This window comes from Scomber japonicus, chromosome 10 (assembly GCF_027409825.1).
Source record: "Scomber japonicus isolate fScoJap1 chromosome 10, fScoJap1.pri, whole genome shotgun sequence".
In the NCBI taxonomy this organism is placed as follows: Eukaryota; Metazoa; Chordata; class Actinopteri; order Scombriformes; family Scombridae; genus Scomber; species Scomber japonicus.
Genome location: NC_070587.1, coordinates 14316941 through 14335559, shown reverse-complemented (window position 1 = coordinate 14335559; position 18619 = coordinate 14316941). Strand labels below are relative to the sequence as shown.

General features: G+C 41.1%; 1 protein-coding gene across 3 annotated transcripts in view; it reads right to left on the bottom strand.

The window, feature by feature from the left end:
• The window catches only part of LOC128366074 (transcription factor HIVEP3), a 38918-nt gene that overhangs the window by 16761 nt on the left and 3538 nt on the right, over positions 1-18619 (bottom strand). The window contains exon 2 of one of the 3 annotated variants that reach the window (XM_053326732.1): positions 884-929. The exons of the other annotated variants lie outside the window; for them this stretch is intronic. The gene's annotated coding sequence lies outside the window, so the exon portion shown is untranslated. The remainder of the gene's footprint in view (positions 1-883; positions 930-18619) is intronic. 3 annotated transcript variants of the gene reach the window in all.

Sequence of the window (18619 nt, the reverse complement as noted above, 5' to 3'; positions counted from 1 at the left end):
GAGCCGCGTAATGCACACCTCTATGGCAGGAGATACATTTTAATAATAGGCTCCTCTGCTGACATAATCAACTGTAAAAACAGAGTGACCACAACTTTGGCTAAACTGCAGGTTGCTGGGTTTTCCATCATTTTATTTGTGGCCAGGACAAGTCATCACTTAGTCAGTGAGTCAGTTTGATTGATGTAGCCGAAAAATGATCGCACTGGCTTTACAATACATACAAGATACAACATTCTCAGAGCCACAATTGAGGTGAAGAAAAACCTCCACAAAACACAACAGAGGAGTGATTTCTCTACTAGGACAAACACGCAATAGGTGTCACATTTTGTATATAAAGTCTTGTACTGAAAAGGAAACTCCTGACAACTTAATATTGTATGTGCAAATGCTTCAGTGACACCCTTTGATATGATAAAACACAACATTTATCATCCTTAAACCAGTAAAAAAGAGCCTCTGGCATTGTCAAAGTGAAGTTAAATCCTTCAAACTGGGTGTTAAACCAAAGTACTGAGATACATTACTAAATAGTACATTTGCAACAATGAATTATCAAATGCAGACACAATTTCACACAACTGCTGCAAAAATTAAATAACTATGTTTACCGTAGATGACAAGTAAAGGAATAACGATGGACAGAGAAAGGGAGGAAGTTTGAGGAGAGTTAGACAGAGAGGAAGACAAAGATGGATTTAGATAATAGAAGAAGATAGAGAGTAAGGGGGGGGCGGGCAGAAAAAGAGAGGGAGAGGGAGAGAGAGAGAGAGAGAGAGATAGAGAGAGAGAGAGAGAGAGAGGGAGAGAGAGGGGAGAGAGAGGGAGAGAGAGGCACAGAGAGAGATAAAGAGAGAGAAACAGACAGAGTTTAGATTACCTGACAGAGCAGTCTGGTCTTCCCCCTTAGAGACGCTTCACAGGCACTGTGAGACAAGCAGGGAGAGCCAGAGAGTGAGAGCGGATATGACTTTTTGAGTGGGTGTGTTGCTGAGAGAGGGAGAGAGGGAGAGAGAAGGAAGGAGGGTGGGGGTAAGGCAAAAACAGAGTGATGGAGAGAGAGGGAGAGAGGAAGACACTAAAATTAATGTTTCCACTGTAAAATGTATTGGGGGAAGGATGAGGAAGATGCAGGAGGAACTAAGAGTGATTCCTGTAGCATGAATAATGTCTAAAAATCATCATTGCATCACATGAGTAGTCAACGTTTCTTATTACCAATGCAAGCAAAGTTCATGACAAATCATAAAAGTGAAACCAAAATCTACAGATTCAGGACAGGAACGCCTGCAGTTTCTTTAACTCATTCACATTCAGTGGCAGTGGTACAGTGCCTGTAGATAGGATTACAAAACAGGTCTAACATGGGGTTTTCCCCTGTAAGACAGAACCCTGGAGGCGATTCCCCACAATTATCACCTTCTTATCAGCTATGTTGTCTTACTGTAGTGGTGAATGAAGATAAAGGGAAAATAATAGCCTTCTTCCTGATAAACACGCAACCTACATGACTCATTAACGTAAATCTTCCAGTCCCAGCCAGAGTGCCACTGTAATGCATCTGTAAATGAATTCCAGAGTGGCAACCATTCAAGTAAGCCCCCGCATTACGCAGAGCTCGGGCTGGGCCTATCAGCAGTGTAATATGAGAGAGAGGGAGAGAAACAGAAAGAGAAAGAGAGAATTGAGAATGAACGGAGGTCCTGCTGTTCCATAGAGCTTTGCCTGCACTGGCAGAGCACAGGAAGTGTGAGTCACACACTCTAAAATAAACACATGCACACAGCGACGAGCCGACACACATAACTAGCGAATGGCTGGGCTACTGATCAGAAAGCAGGCAGAGGGAACATGGATCCACACAGACCTGCAACACGTGGTGGCCTGGTGGGACTCACAGCCTGATGATGGGATGAGTCAAAGGAGGAGCTGCTTCCCTTTTTATCTAATTGCTCCATTACTGTACATTTCAGTTTTTGTTTTTCTTTTCAACCTCATTTTACCTGCTGATAACATTCTCTTTATCAAATTTCTACCACTCCAGTTTTGTTTCCCTCTCGTCTTCCCCTGTGCTGTTCTTCTTGGATCATTCACATGCTCCCTATTCTTCCTCTGCTCTGTGTTTCCTCTCTTATTTTATTTGGTTCCAGTCAATAGGAGTGTTGTTCAGGACTTGGTGATTACCCCTCGCTCCGTGCGGCTGTTGGCTGACTACTGTAGGGACTGCTGTGCTGGCCTGATGCTGGGCTACTCTCACAGGCTGCTGGCTATGCTGGCCAAGGCACTGTATTGTGTCTGTCTGAATGTGCTCATTGTCACCCTTTACAGCACACACCTTCTATACTGTACTTCCCTGTGAGGGACCTTCACCCATCCGTCATCCCTTTGTCCTCTGTTCCTCAGACTGAGGGGTTCTGACGGGAAGGTGGGGAGAGAGGGTAGAGGCCCGGGAACAAAACTGCCACTGTGGCGATGATTGACAGGAAAGTTGCTCTACACAGACGTAACGATTAGCAAGTCCGGGGACCAGGCTGAAGACACAGTCTGGTTAGAAGACAGAGAGAGCTAGGGGATGCTAGCCAAGCCATACAAGCAAAAACACAAGAAATAATATTTTTCAGTATTGGGATCAACATGGGATGTGCAAAGAATGTGGAAGCAAGCTTTCATGATGTTGTAATAAACAGAGACCATATGCTACCCACTGGCCCCAAGCATGTAAAGCTGATATTATGCAAAGCTGTTCTCATTTACAGTAAACAGAAACAATGGCTCCCCTGTGGTATGGACATATGAGGCAATTTCACATACATAACACAAACTTATCTATATAATATAATGCAGAGGCACCTAAAATGTAAATATCATGCTTTTAAAGAAACTTTTAATGTTGTTTTGGTGCAGCCCCAGACTATAATTTAGACCAAATGAATGGTTTGTGCAGTTACAGACAACCATACAGATGACATATTTTTGGTCTTTCATCCCATAAACTGCAGACACTGCAGTAAAAGGCAAATATGGGAGAATTCAGAGAGGGTTGTCTCTGTTTTGAGGGAAGATTATTTCAGACGTGCGGTGTTCCAGTAAACTGACCCCCCTCTGTCCATATGACTGTGTTATTATGATAGAAATAAGATCCATTTAAAGAGGGATCCCACCTAGTGTAAAAAAGCCACTGTAGCTCTGTATTGCTCTACCTGTTTACATTAATTTGGAAAATAACTGAGGACAAAAAAGACAAGTAGTCTGACCAGGAACAGGATGTCAAACCTCTAAATCTAGTCATTAAGTTGGCAAATGCTTCATTGCTTCATTCTCACCCTCCACCTCAACCTAAAATTGAACATATGCGGTTTTCTCCTGAGATACATCTATAACAAGTTTAGTTTGGTAAGACAGAATGAAAAGTGGAACCACTGTAGATGTTTTTTACCTACCAGTAAATACAATAAAAACACAATAATAGAATATTACTGAGCAGATAATGGGGGTTGTGCAGCCTATATAAAATAGATCTGATGCACAGTTTTTCAGAACTTGTTTGAAAGCATGAGCATTTCCCATTACCACTGCCAGGCTCTAAGGATGTCAATGTCAATCTGTGAGTTGGTAAGGCCATTCACCACTTTGATCAAGACTTAAATATCTCAACAACTATTGGGCGTATTGCCATGAAATTTTGCTTGACATTCATTCATTCAGCGCATCCGGAAAGTATTCAAACCCCTTCACTTCCCTCACATTTTGTTATGTTACAGCCTTATTCCAAAATTGATTCAATTACTTTTTTTCCTCTTCAATCTACACACAATACCCCATAATGACAAAGTGAAAAAAGTTTTTTAGAAATTCTTGCAAATTGATTAAAAATTAAAAACTGAAATATCGCATGTACATAAGTATATATACTCCCTTTGCTATGACACTCAAAATTGAGCTCAGGCGCATCCTGTTTCCACTGATCATCCTTGAGATGTTTCTACAACTTGATTGGAATCCACCTGTGGTAAATTCCTTGGTACAAACCTATAAATGCAATGAAGCATAAAAGGCTAAAGGCTTGTCTTCAAATGTACATAGCCACATCTATTTTTACACAAACATACCCAGACAGCAGTATTATTCAGCTAGGGGATATAGGTCTTACACATGCGACCAACCAGCCAGCTAATGGAGTTGAGCATGCTAGTCTTTTGTTAATGCTGATCGATATGTATCCTCAGCAGATGTGATATCTGATCCTGTAAAACACTGAAAGACTGACCACTCTCTCTTTTTATCTTGGGGGCTTTCTAACTCCTTCTCTACCTCTCCCTTTTCTATTTCTTAGACACAGACACAGAAAAATGCACAATTCTCCCCTTTGCAGCCACTCTCTCCCCATTTATAGTAGTTCTAAATTTCAGCCTCACAACACACTCTCATTATCTTTTCCTTCTCCATGGCACTGAGGCATTAATAAGCACTGCTGTCTTTATGTGCAGCAAAGTACACTTCATGTATATTATGAAGAAGGTTACAGGAAATCATGTCTCCAGGGTTGCTGTGGGTAGTGATTATGAAAAGTAGCCTGGCCTGAGTAAAGCCCCTGATTGATAAGACATATCATACATTGGGCAAATCTATCATTAGCAATTTGCAACGGTGGTGAACCCCATGCACCATGATCGTTAAACAGTATTTTCTGAGACTTAAGCATTAGGTTAGATTCACTGTCCAGAAGACAAAAGGGTCCTCTGACATGAAACAAATAGGTTAGTGACAGCAACAGTGTCCTCTGGTTGGGAGTTACTGTAACAGAGGTGAAACACATCAAGTGTCTATCAAAGAAACTTCATCTGCCTTTAGACAGCTCACACATGAAAATGCAGCAAGAGTGGTGTGCAAATGAAATAAAAGAGTGACAAAGCACGGGGAGGGGGAGTGGATAAATATAGAAAGAGGAACTGACATTTTCAAAAGCTGTCCTCCCTGCACCCACAAGTTTCACTGATGCGTGGATGTCAAGATCACAGTGCAAATTCTCCCACGCAGCTTACTGTACCCTTCGTTCACAGTCGGCTGCTTTATATTTGCTCTCTCAGTCATGGCACAAAAAAAGGGGAAAAAAAGGCTAGGCTGAAGAAAACCTGAGGTGAGATGATCATTTTCATTTAAAATGATAGGACACAGGAAAAATATACAACTGTCTGGTAACTATACAATGCAATGACTCAGCAATTAACAATCATCGTGAGAAAAATATGCACCTTGCTGCACAATGTAACTCTTATTAAATAATTATATGCTGGACTTTGGTTGAGGATATATAGATTAGAAAGTTTTGTGATTATTTGACATTGAAACCATGATAATATCAACATTTGTATACACTATCGAATAAAAAAAAAGCTTCAACTGTCATTTTTGAGATTTTTCTTTGAAGTCACCCATGTGGATTCCTCAGTGATGGGAGAGCCTGTGCTAGTTCCTCCTTTCTGCAGCTGCTGTACTGCATCCTGTGTGAAGCTGCAGCAGGTACAATGAGCGCTGCTGTAGTGCTGTGCATGACCTGGCGCCAAGCCTTATCTGCACATCTCAGTAACCTGTGACTATGTTAATCCAAAGTGTTAAGTTGGAGCTGCTCGTGCTCTTAGTGCTGCACAAACACAGACACGGGGAATAGTCAACAGGTTGAAAGCTCAGCCTGAGTATGTTCAAACACGGGGACCAGGCCGCAAAATGTATCAACACGGCCTCCGTGCCCGGCCTGTGAGAGGGGCACCCTTCTGATCAGGGAGTTTACTCAAGACCAGTCTGGTTCATGTAATTGCTACCTGCAGTGACAAACAACTCCATTCAGCCCAAGTGTTGGTTTACAGTTTACACTCCATCCTCTGCTGCGTGCCCCTGTTGCCCATTCCGCCCGGTGCCATGCTGCATTAGTGGCTTGTCAACAGAGACTCTCAGAATGCATCAACGCCTAGTCAGCCGCCCTTCAAACCCAACGCACATATACAAACAACATCTGCCAGAACCCGTCTGTTTGTTTCTGTGAGCACTTGAATGCGGAGGTGTGTGAGCTCATGTGTTAGACAGAGCTAGAAAAAGTGTGAGACTGTAAAGGTGTAGGTGTTCTCTTATTTAATATTTCCCTTGCTCCTCAACCCTAGCTTGAATTGGGAGTCGGTTTGCCATTTAAAAAACTTATCTCAAAGCTCTGATTTCTGCTCTGAGGAGTGAGCAGCCTACACAGAAGTCTTTTATCAGCTGATACATCCCCCTTTATTAGATGTCAGTTATTGATTGGACACGACTGCTGATCAGATTGATCTGATACATCACAACATCACTAAGTAGAGGCAGATTATAGATTAAACTGAACACATTTTTATTTTTATTTTTAATCAAGTCTTATATTCTAAGTTTTCTAATAAACCATCTAGTAAAACATTGGTGTTAATTGTCGGTCTGAACAACGAAAGAACCATAAACAACTTTCTACACTTCTACACTTCCTCTGAAAGTCTGAATGTCAGCAACGCTCTTAATTTACATAATTTATCATTTTCATTAACTCACATGTGAGGCGGAAATTTCTTGATTGCATGTTTATTATGAGTTACATAATTTAAATTTTCCCTGAAACATTTAGTCCAATGAATAATTTCCAGTGTTCAAAAGACACCCTAACCGCATTCTGGGTTATTAAACAATTAATTCACAATCAAAATATCAATAAATACAGACACAAATAATGAATAAATAATATAATCACATTCTGCCAGTAGAAACGGTTCATGTGCCTCTGAGCAGGACACAGTACACACTATAAATACAAAATACAAATTTGAATTGATGTACAGGAGTTTGTTGAACAGGTAACAGGCCACAGAGAGAGGAAACAGCTGCTCTGGCAGTGATAGAGAGTGTGCGCATCTTTATTAATATTAGCACATTGCACGGACACAAACTCTATCTAAAGTTTCTATACTGTAGCTGCTAAAGCAGGTTTGAAGCTGATCCAGCTGTGATCAGCTGCTGCCGCTATTATCAGAGATCATGTGACACTTCAGGAAACAAGAAGTCTCTCATTTTTCTAAAAACATATTTCCTTGTTTCCTATCTTCTCGAGTGGCATCCTTGTATCTCTCTATGAATCCACAGTGGGAGGGACTACGATGCAAGTGAGGGAAACGTGGATGAAATTAAAGGGAATTGAGATTATCCTAAATAACAAGAGGGAAAGATAGAGAGAGAAAAAAAGAGGGAGAGAGTTCTATAAGGCCAATTTGTGTCCTCACTACACAGCTCCAACCAACAGTAGTGACTCTATCAGCCATCTGAGACAATCTTATAAAAGGCTATCAAATGTGTGTGCGGTGTGCAGCTGCTATATCTTGAGACTGCAGCTCCAAGGCTGGGTGAGACAGCCCATCAATCACACACGACAATCAATTGCAGCTAAAACAGTCTCTAAGTAAATCTGGGTGTGTGTATATATATGTGTGTGTGTGTGTGTGTGTGTGTGTGTGTGTGTGTGTGTGTGTGTGTGTCTAATTGTGTTTATAGAGTTGCAAAATGCTGAATCTACAGAACACATGAATATGTGATTTGTACTGAAGGTTGCTCACAGTATGCATAAATAATTCTACAACAATATTTTAAAATCAGAGCACAATCCCTCAACAACATAAACCTAAATGTTCAATATCTTTCTAAAATTTACCATTAATTACAGAACTTTTTCCCCCCATCTACCTCTACTAGTGTCTGCTCCTGCCAAATGAGATATTGCTAAAAGAGATTGATTAAGATTTTTATCTCCACCCCAAAACAATGGAGGTAAATGAAATGATCATAGCATTAAAGGAAAACTTCAAAAGCTCAAAGGCAACATCTCTTTCCAGAAATATGCCCAGTTATTCTGTAACAGTTTTCACTATAAACGTTTGTCGAATGAAGAAATAATCACTTATAAAACCAGGTGTCGTGGATAGTCCACAGTAACGCAGACACTGTTCCTGCAAAATATGTTACTTTAGTTTTTTGAGCACCACAAACAAAAAAGCGGAAATCACTGAATTAATGGCAACATCAAACAACAGGTCCCAGATGTTTTGCCAACAATTTCACCCTGATACATTTGTCTATATGGAAAGATTGGGTTCTTCACTAAAGCTTAAAATTAAGTTATTTCAAGTTGGGTTATACTCATCCACATGAGCGGGCAAAGATGGATCCGATCCGAAGGTGTAATGAAGCTGAACATGTTAAATCATCATGCAGCTTTCTCATCTTTACAGGCAACAGTTGTCAACAACAGAGAGAGAGCTAAAGAAACAGCGCCTTGCTGTACTGTAAACATAAGGTCGAGAAGGATTAAGATGTCAAGATCAGTGTCAATACCTGCACACTGCTTAGTAACAACCTGCTGGAGACAAGCAAACACTTACTATTTTTCCCACCAAAAGCCTCACTACAAGAAAATTGAGTTGCAGTAAGAGGTTTTTTTGCAACAACCAAAAATAACAGAATAGCCCACTCTACTGCAAACCAACTGGCCCACTTTGCATTACCAGACAGACAGAAATGTGCCACTGGCTGTATTCATTGTTGCTGGGAGGTGCAATCTACTGTGGCCACTGGGGAAGGCCACACACGGCCACACCGTCTGGTTCCAGGCAACACTAACAAACCCCAACTCCTGAAATAATGCACTGCTTCTGATCGAGATCAAATCTACAGTGTATGACATACACACATAACAAGAGAGCATTTTTCTCTCTCCGCTGACCACCCTGTCCGCTCAAATTGCTTTGAATGGTAACTGAGCATGGAGGCCACGTGACCCGCGTTAGGGCAATTAGCGACGCGTTCCTCCAGCTGTCATCACCTCATGGAGATCTGGTTGGGAGAAACATGACTCCAAAAGTCAATTGCCACCTCTCTTCTCCCCCTCTCCCACCTCCTCGGAGCTTCATCCTCCTGCCTGTGAGCCCAATCATTTGAATACAAAGCAGAGAAACAAAGATGTCCTTAAAATAGAGATGCTGTGGCACAGCCAGAAAAAAAGAGAGCAAAAAACCGAGCGAGAGAACAAGAGGGAGAGAGAGAGAGCTTATGGTGAGAAAGTGAGACACTGTATTGATGTAGTATAGGTGGCTAGAAACATTGATTTCCTGTTAGTTCTTGCCCGGTTACATGCAGCTGATTTGTCACCCAATACAAGTTGAAGCACTGTCTCTGAGCCTGCCCTAAGCTGGGCTTCACTGGCTTCTCTGTAAGGATAAACACATATTGGGTCATTATGCTCCCTAAGAGAATGTATCCCCACTGGGAATGTTTACTGTAAGAGCTTATGGTCATGTCTGGTTCCTAGATAATGCCGCAATTTTGAGTGTTATCTCTGGTGCACAACTTACTCACCTCAGAACTGCAGATTGGCTATCAAGTAGTCACATGATGAAGCGAATTAATAAAACAATAAAATGGAAACCTACAACCACATGGTTATTAATTTAAACATAAATGACCTTATCTCACAACAATCTCATACGGAAAATTACAAGCTGCTTTGAAAGCAGGGCTGTTAGCTACTTTTCAAGAATTAATAATGATTACTTCATTATTACTCACTAAAATAAAGTGTTTCTGGACTTTCTACCACATAACTGTTTTAAATGAGTTAAATGAGGCACTTTACCCAGCAGCCTCTCACATTGAATTGTTTAAATGGACGTAGTCACAGCAGGGTATGTGGCAAACAAGTTGAATGTACCAACATGACAGAGAATATAACAGAGGCAGGGGTATCCAGTGAGTCTCTAAGTTTAACAAAAGAAAGGTTTAACATCAAATCAATTACATTAATCTTTTACAGATATCTGAAAAATTGTACATGGTCAGAATATGTGTAGAATAAATGGAATGAGCAAACTTAGTTGATATTGTTTATATAGCCCCCGTTTTATATTCATGTCTGCTCTAGGTCTCCTGATCAATCTATGCATTTATTTTTCCTTATTTCCTTTCTATGTCTGTTATGGGTTTTTTGTATTGTAGCGTTGTAATGCAACAATGAGATGCTTAAGATGTGTGTAAGCACAGCATATACTAGAAACAGATAACACAAGTACATAAAATGTATCCATTGTTCTTTTCCAAAATTATATGATTGGAAGTCAAAAAATCTAAATAGCAAACAAAAACAAAGCAAGCAAATACTGAGGACAGGAACACCCTTCTATGTATCCTGGGACAATGCATTTTCTCACACTGTTATATTTTTTGTTGCTGAAATTTCAATAGTTTTCATGCTTTGAATTCGCTGCCTCTGTGGTCAGTGCGGCCCAGTTCATCCAGCGGCTGCTGAGTCAGCTGTGCCTCTAGAGAGCATCTCTCATATGGATCTCAGAAGAGTCTCAAAATTCACTAAATAACTTGTCATAGTTTTAAATTGAGGCCGACTTTGATGATAGTGTGCAGAAAATTAAGCGATAATGTATCTTGAAAACATCCTACAGCATGTACTACTGCACAGTTAATTGTTTGATGTGAGAAAGTTCATTTTCATACAGTACTGAAGTACCCATCAACTGAGAGGAACTGAGACCACACTGTTGGCTCAACAATAGTATTTTGATTCTTTATAGCCATTAAATAATATGTGGACATAAAAAGAAGTGGTTCATAAAAACAAGCAATTTAATCAACGAGTCACAAGTTTATTCATCTTCTAGAGAGCTGACCAATGAGGGAAACCTGGATGATGAAGTTTCCCTGCTCTCCACAACGCTAATTAAAATATATTTCATTAGTATTTCATACTATACTAAATATGATTGGAAAGATAGCAAAATATAAAGGCATCAATATCAAAATGTATTAAATATATAATCCTAAATAAAATCAGAGCTGATACAGTTAGCCAACCAATTGCATCACACTGAACACAACTGGTCATTAGCCAAATTACACACAGTACAAAGCTACTAGTGAAGAGTTGAGGTACTTTGGCTAAAGAAAGAAATAACTTTCTGGAAGAATAGAAATTTGTTTATAGACCATTTAAACAGGAGATGAGGAAGTCATAAGCCTGAATCTACAAAATATAAACAAATGGCAAGACGTGCCCTCCAGTGAGCCGCTAAACAGAGAGGAAATCTAATCTAAAGAGCAAGAAAATCAAATCTGGGGACTGGCAAATCAGTTAACTTTCACTGTTGAAGCAGTCTGACTACAATCTTAAGAAAACTAAAACTGTGCATTCCATCAAAGTTTAACTGCATCTGGACAAATCCAACTAAGGAGGTACAGTAGGGAGCAAGCTCCACAACTGAGGTTTGGGATTTACAGTAGAAGATGGGGAGAAAGAAAGATGAACCGAGACAGCCTGAGACTCACTGAGAACACTGCCTGGATTTTACAGTCTGGCACACATACTGTGTGCACATGCACACTTATACGTGCACATGCAAACACTGACACCTAACAAAAACATAAACTGTCACATTCACAAGCAAAATCACATTAGGCAGGTCTTGGCAGACCCTGGTCTTGCTGGCCCACAGTTTTCACTTTGCTCATTGTGGTCTGGCAAGACTCAATAGGCATTTGGTTGGAACGGGCGTCATCTCAAGTAGGCTGTACAACGAACGATTGACAGGTCTCTCAGACATCAACATGAACTCTTCCTCTGTTTAACGCAAGCAGAAAGTTTCTATACAGGAAAAGTCTTATAGAAACATTAAAAGAAAGAGCTGCTTTGGTGTAAAATATGAACACAATCCCCCTGTTTTGCTTTATTTTGGGTTTGTTTCAAATTAAAAAGGTTCACTACTGGATGTAATGGAGCTTTAAAGGTGAAGGATGGCCAGGCTAAACCATGAGACAGCATTTTTTTTCCTTTTTTAGCCTAGGTGTAATTAATTTTTTTCTGTTCCTGTGACATTTGATTTTGTTGATCTGTTCCCCTAACTACTCTGAATCCCAAGAAAAAGAAACACTGAGTATGCCTAAACCCAACAGGCATCATTTTTGGAAGTGATATAATAACTGAGTCTCCACTGCACCCAATTGGCTCTAAAGTGTAAAAACAAGACCATCATTTCCCTCAAACTCTGTTATTTTAATTCTTTACACGACTGTGTCACTTTTTGGATGTGCAAACGCATGAAACACCATGAATGCCTTTGAGGAAAGATTGCTTGTTTGAACAATTAACACATCTCACTGCTCTCTGTGATGTCAGGGCTTTTTCTCCTATCATCTCTTTTTGAATGTTGCCTTTCGAAAACCTCAGCCTTAAAAGTCCAACAGTTTTGTGAATTAGGTGCCAAAAAAGGCACCAAGTTCCCTAAGTTTCAGAGTTTCAAGAGGCAGTGAGTCATGCAGTGGCCATAGTTCACCGTGAATACTGACTTGAATCTCAAAGCATCACAATAAAGCGATGTCCAATTGGTATTAGTGTAGCTTTAAAGCTGTGTTAGATGTAATGTTACTCATGTGTGTGTGTGTGTGTGTGTGTGTATGTGTGTGTGTGTGTGTGTGTGTGTGTGTGTGTGTCATGAATACCATAGCCAACTGGCAAACAAATGTCTCTGGACTGGATACAGACAAAATGATGCCAAAAAATGGTTAAAAATGGAAATTTGGTGATAGAAAATATTGTGAGTTACAAGAATATTAAAAATAAATAAATACTGCCACCTTCAAACGTGACTTTTAGTCTGATTTTTGGAAGGATGACATATATGGGAATCTTTATACAAGCCTTTTTGATGACACACAGACCAAACCAGTAAAGATTTGGAGGATGAGAGGCAGAACACAATGTAGCACAATGTTCACCATGAAAAACCACACTGAGGATAATCTGATAACACTGTAGTTACACAGAAAAGCAATAAACAGTGCATTACACAGATTGATGGGATGAAACACTGATACAGGAGTTTCTCTGCAAAGTTAACTACAGCTTCTGGGAAATGTGTATTGCAGCACTCAACAAAGAAGAAAATGCCAGAACAAAAAAATACATGCCCTCTTTCCATTCTTACCAATTTACCACCTGGTTAGTAAGTGGCCAACCTATGACCTGTGTATCTAATGCTGAAAACATGATGACCAACCATGCAAGTAAAAACATGCAATTATGGCCAATGAAAGAAAGACTATTGCTGGCTTAGCAACAAGGGACAGCTCGCTCTCACAAGACCAGAAAAAAACATCCATCTCGCAGGCTGACAAAGAAACATTATACTTTCTTTCACACAAAAACAAATCTCTCCTGGTATCTAGCAAGTTAAACTCAAGACTTGTTAAACTGCCTATGAAGAGAATTTTGAAATCATGTAATCGCACTCTTACCCCAGAAACAATGTTGTGACTCACACTCTTTCACTAAGGGACAAATTGATTTCTCCATTCTACACCCTCCAACCCCCCTCCTCTTCCTTTCTCACTAAACTCTCACTAGGATTTCACTTGTGTTTCTCCTGATCTCCCTCTTCTTGTGTAATTCAGGCACTCCCACAGTAATGGACACCCTACTCAGGAGCAGTGAATGGGAAACCACCCCTGCTGCTCCAGCTACTGTACTCTCACAGAATCCAAATCAGCTACACAGATAGCTAGTTTGGAGGCTGTTCAGATGACAGAGAAAGAGAGCGGGTCCTGGTGAACAAGGAGAATTGGAGTTGGGGGAGCTGAACCCTCTGTCTCCTCGGCTGGTTACATGCGAACGGGCCAGCCGCTCCTGGTTTCCCTATAGGTTCGGGTGTCAAGAGTGAAATATGGCAACCCGCCCTAAAACACAGATGCACCAGGAGCACCATGTGGCTCTGTTTCTCTGCCATCTCCTTCTCCTTCCCCCTGGCTCCTTCACTGGCCTCCAAGCTGCCAATCAGCTGACACCAGGGCGAGGGGGTACTCAGAAGACGAGCGCAGCACCATTAAGCATATTAGAGTTGCAGAGTGTTGATGAAAAATCTAAATCTGCAGTGACTTAGCTGGGGTTGCTCCCTATAGCACTGTGCTGACAGTGCAAAGCTGGAGAAAGAGGGAGGCGGTAAGGGACTACCTGGGTGTAAACAGTGGGACTGCTGACTGATTAAGGTTGTTGAGGACAGCAGGATTACATAATAGAAACTATTGTAACTCCTCTGACTGAAGAATAGCTTCCTACAGCATTCTCCATCCTTTTACCCCAAAACATACTGTCCCGTATCTTTGACAGTCCTACGGGTTATGGCTAAAAAATACTTAAATTTACCAGCTAATTTAAATTGAATGTTATGTGCTGCAGATGTCATGTTCCTGCATTGATGGATGGATTATATGATGGACTTTCATGTGTTAGCCTCAACTATTTGCTTTCACTCTACATCTTCACCAAGCCACTCAACCACAATTTATCCCACCTCATTCATCCAAAAGGTGATGAAAACCTTGGCGTTAACATCCAGCAGCAGAGGATAAACATGCAGCCCTATGACGGGCGGCACACGCTTTTCCCCCCGTCATCTGTTTATTTTCTCAATTACAATGGGTGAGTCTGTGTCAGCAGCTCTGGGGTTTTGCTCTGGCAAGAGGAGGGAGCAGGGGAGGATCCTCTCCTGGGGTGCACCTGGGGTGCAGAACTTTCTAGAGGAAGCATGGCACAATCGATGTGTGTGTGTGTGTGTGTGTGTGTATGTGTGTGTTTTTGTGTGTGTGTGTGTGTGTGTGTGTGTGTGTGTGTGTGTGTGTGTGTGTGTGCGCCACTAAAAAACACCCTGTGTGATTAAGTAGAGCAAAGTTTAGAGGAAAGTGATTAAGCTACTGTGTGACAGGGCATTTGCATTATCAAAAAGAAAAAGTTTTCTCTATTTTCCATCCACAACCTCCTTAACAGAGGGATTCATGCTGAGCAGCACCATCACCTGATTCATCTCCAGCTGTTAATCCACCTTGACAATGTGACAGAAGATTACTTCACTGATATTGCATTGCTATGAGGGACGTGATCCTACTCAAGGGGATTCACCTACTGTCATGCCTTTTGTGCGACTATGAGGATGGTGGATGAACTGACATCACATACAGGGTTTGTCAGGAGACTCACAGTCAGTAAAACATATTTGTAGACTGATACTAAAATGAGTAGTACAGTAACGGTGCAAACACTTCTGGTCCCATGCAGTGCCAAGTTCAAAGAGTCATACCAATGTGTTTGCAAGTTTTAGCTCATTAATGAGAGAGAAAGCAGCTCTAAGAGGCTGTAGTTACACACAGCTGTACTTTGCTTGTTAGTGTGCTAATAGTTTTTAGCAGCACAAAACAAAAAGTGCTGCTGCACTAAGTATTGGACAAATGGAAACTTTAACCTGCTGATATCACTAAATGGAACTTTACAGGCTCATCAGTGCCACATAGGCTATAGGATTAGTCCTCTGGGCAGCATGAATATTTGTACAAAATGTTATGGCAATCGATACAATAGCGATTGAGATATTTCAGTCTGGACAATATAGGTGGTTGCACCAACCACTCTGTAGAACGACATTGCCATCCGTAAAGCCAATAAGTTTCTAGCATGCTATTCAGTTTTTGATTTTATAAATGTATTTTTTCATACTTTTCTTGCTGATAGATAATCATTCAATGCCTGGAACAGCAGTTTATATACATCAAATACTCTACAATACAGCAGCATGGCTTCAAAACTGTTGGTGACTAACTACATGGGCTCAACCACTTATATAGTCCTTACACTGGGTCTTTGTTTCCTGTATCTGCTGTGACAGTGCAGTTTGCTCTGTGCTAGTGAAACTTAGAGCGCTGTCTGAGTCAACAGATGTGGACCACTGAAATAAGCCCCTGATTGGCCGACTCTTGCTTTCTGTTTCCTTTCTTTTCTCTCTTTCTTCTGAACTGTTACCATTTTCAAAGTCCCTGTCTCTATAAAAATAAATACATTTACCAAACGGAAAATTCCAACATCTTAGCTGAGTTTAATTAGCCAGGTGCCAAATATTTCTCAGAACCATTCCACGGCAGTATTTAACAGCAGAACCTTTGAACTTCACAAAGTTAAGACCTATTCTTGGTGATTCTGATTGATTTTACAAAACCAAACAACTGTGAATGTTTTTTATATGCCTCTCAGAATAATACTGGTTCATGAAATACCTTTCTATAGATGTAGTGTAGATAGATACTGTGGGTCCAGCAGTGCAAGACTAGAATATGACAGGCACTCTGGTTTTTATTGAAGTACAGTGCTAGCCTGTGTTCTATCTAGACCAAGCTAGGAAAGTTGTCTGTAGGAATGCTCATGCAAATATTGACCTTCAATTAGGTGAAACAGACGCCCTCGCTTAGGGGCTGCAATATAGACGCATCAGCAAAACATCGTACACACAAACAGCCACAGAATATATATAAACATGTAGAGGCATACCTGCACAGTGCGCACAAACACATTTGTGTAAATACACCTTCGTTTGCAGTGTGAACTGACATCAAATGGAAGACAACTGCAAAACCGTAAGCCTTTAAAAGGTAGTTTTAACCTCAAACAGGATGTCAGCACAGCATCAGAAGCATCACAAACCCACAACAAAATATGAGCAGTTATCCTTAACATAACACACACACACAAACCTAAATGTGTTGAGTTTTGTGCCCTTTAATAGGATGAGGAGCAAATGACCTTCCCAAGTGATGGCAGTCGACCACACTCCTGCATAATTAACAGCATCTAAAATGAGGTGTTTTTTTATATGACCTTACCTGACAATGTCAGGGCACAGCTTGCCTACAGGGACTCTGTGGTAAATAACAAATATACATGCATGCCACCACTCATACGGACCTACTTTTTTATTGTATATCTAATTTCAGATATTAGATGATTTAAAGTTCATTTCAAAATCATACTGCAGGGTATGACATAAAGAATAAAAAACAGCATGCCCCCAGAGCTACCCACAAGCCAACATGTTTCATAGCATGAAGCCACACCAGGTGAGAGGAAGTGTTCCTCAAGGCTGAACACAGTACACTGCAGACTGACAGCACCATGAGAGAGACAAAACACACTTCTGGATTCTACTGAAGGCTACCGCACAGACTTTAGAGGGCTTTTAAAGAGTACAACTGAGGAGTGGGTCCAGGGGTTAGTTCAACTGCTCTGCTTCAGTGACAGTGACACGGCTGGGGAAGATTGTGCTGGAGCATCGGCTGCTGCCTTGATTTGCTCGGAAGATCCGCGGCAGGGTTGGAAGGATTTTCTCCAAAGCCCTCTTACCCTCCCGCGGAGCAGAAATCCCCCTCCAATCCTCACTCGCAGTTCCAACCAGAGTTACCGCAGGGACACCTTACACGCTGGGACTAAAGAACTAAAGAAAGGGAATTTGAAGAAGGAAGCCAATGAAAGATAATCAGTAGAAAAGCATATTAATTGAAAATGTATAGTTTACTGTTACTCTTCCACTCTCTCCCATACATTTTTACATTTTGCTATGGCACCAGCATACCAATAAACAGATAGAGACAGATATAAATGAGAGATGCAGAGGCTCATGGAAGATGAAGGGGAGAGACACAGCAATGGAGGCTGCAAAATTAATGTTGAAAAACATATCTTAGAGGAGGTAAAACACAAGTTATCTTTGCAGGTGTTAGTCACTTAAGACAGAGTTTGTGATCTGTAAGCAGCTGCAGTGTGTGCTGTGGGGTGTGGTCAGAGGGTATCTTAGGACCCAGAGAGAGCAAGACAGAGAAAGAGCGAGAGATGTGGATATCAAGTTGGGAAATATAATACCTCGTCTGTATCACCAATCAATACACACACCAGACGTGCATCTATAGTTTATCTCCCAAAGCAGTACAGGACCTCAAGAAGTTATGTGCCCGATCTCCTGAAGGTGAGGTTTAATTCCTTAATTCAAATCTGAATATCTAGTAATAGGTAAGCTAAAATATGTGTGTTATCACTTTTTTCAGCCTCTCCCACGTATTACACAAATCTTACCAATGACATCCTTGCCAAGCCCTTCCCAGACATACCTGTGGTGTTCTACACAGAAGCTTACAATCACACTATTACACAACGCTGGCCACTGTGGAAAATGAACACATGCACAAAAACGCCCTCACTGTTGATACAAAGGGAAAACACATAGATTATAACATATACAGAGGGGAACAATAGAAAATGTGAATCTAGCCAGACAGATTATGAAAACTTGTGGCCTATTTCGAGGGAGGATTGCCGCTCCAAACTGCAAACCCCTTGATATTCCACTTGGAAACTGTGCCAAAGCAGGTAATGATTAACTCCTATGAAGAGAGTGTTGGAATGAGTAACCCCTGCATAACCTGTGCTGTACATCACTGTCCGTATATATCATTACATAACACAGGCTGGCACACATGGGAGCGGGCCAGGCAGTCACACTAACACACATACAGTATAGAGTCTGCTCCCTGGCAAACACAAGGATATTCTATCTCCATTTGAAGGGGCAGCCAACAACAACTGGGCCTGGGCGAGAGGCTGAGTCCAGGCCAGACACTGATAAACAACCACATACCCCTGACAACAACGCTTACACACATATACATTGACCAAAGTGTTACAAAAGTC